The 6,979-nt window shown below is 40.8% G+C and overlaps 1 pseudogene; it reads left to right on the top strand.

Annotated features, from left to right (window-relative positions):
• Nucleotides 1-152: 152 nt before the first annotated feature.
• LOC133370141 (5S ribosomal RNA) lies at nt 153-271 on the top strand (annotated as a pseudogene).
• The last annotated feature ends 6,708 nt before the right edge of the window (nt 272-6,979 follow it).

Genomic DNA, 6,979 nt, shown 5'->3' with positions numbered 1-6,979 from the left:
ATCCCAGGTTTGTGTTATGAGGGTGGGGGGGAATCCTTTCTGTCAACTTTCTCTCCTCCATGCATAATATGCTAAATCTCTGATGTCAGCCGGTTTGGGGATCTCAAACTATACAAGAGACAAAAAGGCTATATATGCATATAAATACATTAAACTATGGCTGTACTACCCTGAACACACCCAATCTTGTCTGATCTTGGAAGCTAAGCAGGGTCAGGCCTGGTTAGTACTTGAATGGGAGACCGCCTGGGAATTCCGGGTGCTATAGGCTTAGAGGAAGGCAATGGTAAACCACCTCTGAATACCTCTTACCATGAATATATATATATAAAAAATCATAGGGTCGCCGTAAGTCGTAATCGACTTGAACGCATATAACAACAACATACATTAAACTATATATAGCGTATAGAGTAATTATGAACTTCGGTGCCATTGGCAGTGATGCAGTGGATTGAAATTAGACTCCTGAGACAGGAACAGCAATGCTCTCCGTAGATTTAAACAACTGGAAATGACTCTCCTGGCTGATTTAATTGATGTATATTAATACAGAGAGTTTATTTTCAATATTAATAACCTTAGTAGAGCTGATCACAATCTATAAATGAGAAACAATGACTTTAGTACTTAAAGCAGCCTTTCCCAACTAGTGGGCCACCTGATGTTGTTGGACCACAACTCCCATCAGCCTCAGCCAGCATTGCCAATGGTCAGGAAATATGGGAATTGTGGTCCAACATCTGGTGGCCCACTAGTTGGGAAAGGCTGACTTAAAGGAAATGTGGGAACACTTGATGCCCCCTTGTTTCTTTGATCATGTGATTCAGTTAATCTCTTTCACATTGTCAGGGTTTATTCTAACGTGCAGCTGGACAAATTTGCTGTGTCAAAAAATTGTGCAGTGTGAAATAAGTTTTTGTGCAGTTGAGCATATGGGATTTAAGAAGGAGCTTGGTCATTTCTAAAAAAGAAATAGATAAGAAAAGATGAAGTAGAAAATGAAGATAAATACTGGTTCCTTTGAATCTTCATAACCTTATACTAATAGCACTTTTTTGGTTAAAAAAAAGAGAGAGGTGCCAGTACTCATAGCTTGATAAAAGTACTGTGGCTGTCAGGGAGGGATGGAAAGTTCTGTCAATTTCGCTTCTCTCAGATTCTCATTTTTCCAATCTTAAGTTTAGTTCTCTACATTTCTGCAACAATTCACATTTTTTTAAAATAAATTCTCATGAAAATTCTCCAGCATTTTAGTGCGAATTTATCCTAATAAACACACTTTTGTAGGCAGTTTTGACAAACATACACATTTTTGCAAGCCATTACTTGTAATCTAATGCATTTTGCGTGTTATTTTTATTCATATATTCACCTTCACGCACCCTTTCACCTAATATATGCATATTTGTAAATATTGTTTAGTTGGCGAACTGCATCTAATAAATTCGAATTTCTAGGGATGGCTGTATTTCGGTTTGCATATTGATTCAGAAGGTGCAGATTTGATAAATTCTGCTTGAAATGTGAACTGAATAGAAATTGTTGCCTATCTCTAGTGCCAGCACAAAATGGCTGGCATGGGCAGCAAAAAAAGGGAGGTCCCAGTCCTCTGTGCTGGTGACTACTGTCAAAAAAAGCCCTGCTAATAGATCCACAAGAGCTAGGAGCAGGGCCGGCCCCAGGCATGCCGGGGCCCTTGGGCATCAGCTTTCCCTGGGCCCTTGTGTGTGTGTGTGTGTGTGCGCACGTGTGTGGCCCCCCACGCCCCCCACCTACCTGTCGCCTGTCTTTTAGCATTGCCATTAACCAAGATGGCGGCCACGGTTTCCCTAAGGGGATGAAGCTTCTGCCGCCATCTTGGTTGATGGCACGCATGTGTGCTATGCATGTGCATCTCTGCCATCAACCAAGATGGCGGCAGGGGCTTCAGCGCCTTAGGGAAACCTCAGCCGCCATCTTCATTAAGGGCAGTGCTAAAAGGCAGGAGACAGGTAGGTGGGGCGAGGGAATGGCGGGCAGGTGGAAGCTCCTGTCCTGTGATCTGCAGCTGCTGCTGTAGATCACGGAAGGTGAGCGGAGGGGCCCCTCAGGGGTCCCGGTAGCTCCAGGGGCCCTCAGGCCAGTGCCCCACCTGGCCGCCCTTTAGAACCGGTCCTGGCTAGGAGGGCCAAGGGAAACATTCCCAGATCCCCAGCTTTCCTTCTTTCTTTTTTTTTAAACAGTAAGTTTCTAGCATTTGTAGAACCTGAGATATGAGGCAAAATGTACAGGTGTTATTCACCTCAGTTTTTGGTGAGAAATTAGCCTCCTCATCTCTTTCTGTGTTATACTCCCCCCCCAAAAAATTCCTGTAGTCGCCCATGATCATTGATTCCAGCTTTGCTAGTTACACAGGCGGGGCAAGGACACCAAAGCTCCGCCCTAACTTAAAATCTGACTCAGTCACCTCTCTAGCTGAAATAGTTCATCAAGCATTGCTTGCTCCCTTTCAAGTACATCTTCTAAATCAGTGGTTCTCAAACTTTTTTGGTTCACGGCGCACTGTAAAACATATAAAGAAATTTCTGGTGCACTTTGTATACAAAATTAAAAATATATTAATATATTTTAAACTATGACTAGAAATAAACTATAGAAAACTATTACTTACCCTATACAAATGGGTTTCTTCTCATTTTTAAAATATACTTTCATAATATTTGAGGCACACCTAGCCACCTTTTAGGGCGCACCAGTGTGCCTGGGTGCACCGTTTGAGAATCACTGCTCTAAATGAAGGACAAGGAATCTGTGTCCCTCTAGGTGTCGGGCTACAACTCCCATCATCTTTGATGCTGACTGTGCTGGCTGGGGCTGATGGGACTTGTAATATCTGGAAGGCCTCTGGTTCTGCACCTTTGTTCTAATAGAAGGTTGTTTTTAAAAAAAGGTCCTAGCTACACTTAACACTAATTAAATGACTTGCAACCACATCATCATTTTCTCTTTGTTTAATTACAGTTGCAGGGGACTATTTTTATCAGAATCACAGAGCATAGAGGGAGGGGAGATTTAACCCTTCCCTACCTCGTTGCACTCTTGACACCACCACCCCACGCTGCATTTAGGAAAAAACTCTTGACCTTTGATTATGATTTCTGCTTAGCTGTTAAGGTATCTTATAGATTTGTTGTTGTTATTGTTGTTATTAAACAATAATAATTTTTAATTTTTATATTGTGCAGTGCGTTCGCTTTTTATACATAAAATACTATATAAATTAAACAAGAATTGCATTATTTCTGTTGTTATGTTAATCAGTAAGATATAGCAGTTGGTCAATTGTCACATTTTGGCATGCAGGTCTATTTTCTGGCTTTTCTATTTAATATAGACATTTTTATTCCCTCATGCTAACTTGTTCTAAATCTCCCCCACCCCTGCTTATTTTTCAGAACAATCGCATCCGAACATCCAAGTACAACGTTATGACCTTTTTGCCTATTAACTTGTTTGAGCAATTTAAGCGGGTTGCAAATGCCTACTTCGTGTTCCTCCTAATTTTACAGGTTATCTTCCATATTTTTTAAAAAAAGTTTAAACACACATTAAATTAGAATTGTTACAAAAGAGACAACAGTGCATATGATTCAATGCATCTCTGTTAGGGTCGGAAGAAATTTAATTCAGTTTGCATTTAAAGGCAGACTTCCCTAATCCACACTGTTTGAAACAGTACACAAATCGAAATACACCCATCTTTGGGATGATGGGAGTTGGTTACCTCTACAGTAGGGGACTGCAAAAAATCATGGCTAGGCTGGCCAGATGCAAAAAAAGGACAGGCCTCTTGCACCTTTAAAAGTTGTGTAAAAGAGGGACTTTCAGCATGTAGTTGCCATACAAGCCAGACCTACTGCTGCAATTCTCCCTATAGGCAAAGTCCTCCATTTGCTGTGGGTGATACTCAATGCTATTCCTACTTAGAATAGACTCATTGAAGCTAGTGGACATGACAAACTTAAGTTCTTTAATTTCAAGTAGTCTGCTCTGAGTAGGATTTAGTTGAATACAACCCCATGAAACTGTAGGAGGCTTTCTTAATGGTACTTCTCCACAAAACTTGCCCTTTGATCTTTCTCTTCCAGTTGATTCCAGATGTGTCCTCATTATCGTGGTTTACTACAATTGTGCCTTTAGTGCTGGTTTTAAGCATTACGGCTGCCAAGGATGCCAGAGATGACTATGTAAGTCTTTGCTATAATTGATGCACAATATTTATTGCACAGCATGCAGTGTCGCAAGATGGCTGTCTTAATACATATAGCACCTCCATATTGGTATGCTAACCGCTGCATATCTGTTTGGGAAGGAGGATTCACAGGGCAATTTTAGATTGCAATATTATGCAGTATTATGCCGGAGAGATGATTCTTTTTAAAAAAGAGTAAAATCTCAAAGGGTGGTATCTTGGTATCAGGGATAAACTGAATTCAGTTAGCATGTAAAGCGAAATTTATTAGATTCACACTTTCCAAAACAAGATGAGAACTGAAAACCAGCCATCCTTCAAAATTCACACTTATCCGAATTTCCAACCAACCAAAAGTGTGCACAAAAATGAATATATGAGTGAAAATAACATACAAAAATGCATTATTACCCATCTTGGGACCTCTGGGTGAAGGGCAGGTAATAAATTGTAACAACAACAATAATATGAGAAATTGCTTGCAGAAATGTGTATATTAGTCAAAACTGCCTACAAAAATGTGTTTATTAGGAGAAATTTGCATTAAAATGCTGAAAAAGTTTGATGAGGATTTTAAAAAAACAACACACAAATTGCTGCTAGCAGTATCCAGTGAAGTTGTTAGTGCAAGGATTTATGCGTGCACACACAACTTTCCTCCCTCCTGTCCCCTCCATGTCCTCCGTGCCATCCTCAAATGGGAGAATGTTCCATTGTGCACGGGTAAATCTTTGTCCTAACGGAATGTGTTAGTGCTACATTGCATAGAAGCTAAAAGCTTTCTGCTTTCTCACACAAAAAAGACGCTGATGAAAAAACAGTTATGATGTGGCACAGAGCAAGGGCCTCTCCAGACATCCTTTTTACTGAGCATTCATGTTGATTTGTGCTCATGATGGTATCGGGGTGGTCATATGCAATCCTGCTTTCAATCCTGCTTGCGCCTGAAAAAGTTTTGGAGCTGTCATACTGCTTCATTTCCAGTCAGTGCATATCCTGTAACTTTCTGCTGAAATACTGAAACTTTTTATGGCACAAATGTTGTTCCGTTTTTGTTGCACTATAGTCCCTCTGGACAGCAATAAAGTGCCAGCACTGGGGGAAGCACCGCAGGACAACTAAATCCGAATACAGTCACCCCCTAATGTGCCTCTCCAGACTCAAGTTTTAATGTGGATATATTTTGCATATATTTGTAGGATCATAGAACAGTCGAGTTGGAGGGGGCCTATAAGGCCATTGAGTCCAACTCCCTGATCAATGCAGGAATCCAAGTTAAAGCACAGGAGAGCCAAAGGTCCCCTGCACCTCATATAGAGGGTGTTTAAGCGGAGGTGAAACATGGAGAACAGCACAAACCAAAAAGTGGAAGAAAGTGGACTAAAGTAAAAAAAGAAGAGGTTTTTAAAACACACACAGCAAATGGATGCAGCTGCACAAGTGGCTGACAGTATAAGACCATGGGTTGTATCCAACATAGCAATGAGTCATGGACTCGTCAGCGTACGGATTTCCTCTTGACATAATATTAGTGCATTAGTGGTCTTAAAGACTAACACATTTATTCTGACATGAGTTGAATCCGTTATTTGTGGATTCAAGTCCCCTCTGTCAGACGCAAGAGGAATCTTAGGCAGTATTCAATGAAATAATTGCACAAGCGGAATGACTTCCACTTGTGCGGTGGCACTTTACCCCCTCTCCTGCCCCTGTGCTCCTCAGTCTGTTTTGGGTTCCCCCCAACCCTTCAGAGCAGATTTGGGTACATCGCAGGACATGCAGAGAGGAGACGGGGGAAAGTCCCATTGCACAAGTGGAAGTTGTGTGGCTGCTCAATTATTTTGTTGAATACCACCTTTAGTTGGCAAGTAAGAAAATTATAAAGTGGGAGCAGAATGGCAATGAGAAGCAAAATTAGAGCCAGTGAAAATTTGAGCTTACATTTGTTAAATAGGCACACCTTAAACCTTTTACGGTAGCAGATTGGTGATAATTGCAGAGATTATATACCAGCTGATTATGTACCAAATAAACTATCTCCCCCCTGCGCTTCCTCCACCTACTGCAATAGCTGGGAACAACTCACAGGGAATCAGCTCCCTGTATACTGAAGGGCCATGGCTCAGCAGCGGTAGCACAGATGCTCTGCGTGCCAGAAGAGGTCCCAAGTTCAGTTGCTGGCATCCCAAGGCAGGGCTGGAAAAAACTCGTGTCTGAAACCCTGGAGAGCCATGGTCCATACAGATTAGAGATGTGCTAGAATTCCACCCAATTTGGATTTGGTACCCAGTTTTCCATGAATTTGCTTATTCTCTACCATTGTAGATTGGATTTTTATGTGATGATTTCCTAGTACTAATTTTGAAAATGGATTTTGGAGACATAAAATCTACCACTAAAATCAATCAATATTAAGAAGGATAATTTTATCAATGTTTCTGTCCCTCTTTGGAGGGATACATAAGCCGGCTGGCTGGGGTGGCCTGGGTGTTTGTTTGTTTTTTGTTTGTTTTTTGTGTGCTGCTTTTTTGTGTGTGTGTGGGATTAAGGAGGATTAATTTTATGATGTTTTAATTGGAAATTGGTTTTAAATTGTTTAGGACTGTGGTTTGTTTTTGTATATGTATATTATGTATAGCTTTTTGTTATTGTAAGTCGCCTAGAGTGTCCGCTAACCTGGACAGATAGGCGACCAATAAATAAAATATTATTATTCTTTCATTTATCTATATTTCCTTTCAAAAT

Source organism: Rhineura floridana, chromosome 14 (genome assembly GCF_030035675.1).
Source record: "Rhineura floridana isolate rRhiFlo1 chromosome 14, rRhiFlo1.hap2, whole genome shotgun sequence".
NCBI classification, from domain to species: Eukaryota; Metazoa; Chordata; class Lepidosauria; order Squamata; family Rhineuridae; genus Rhineura; species Rhineura floridana.
This window is presented reverse-complemented; position numbering and strand designations above follow the sequence as displayed.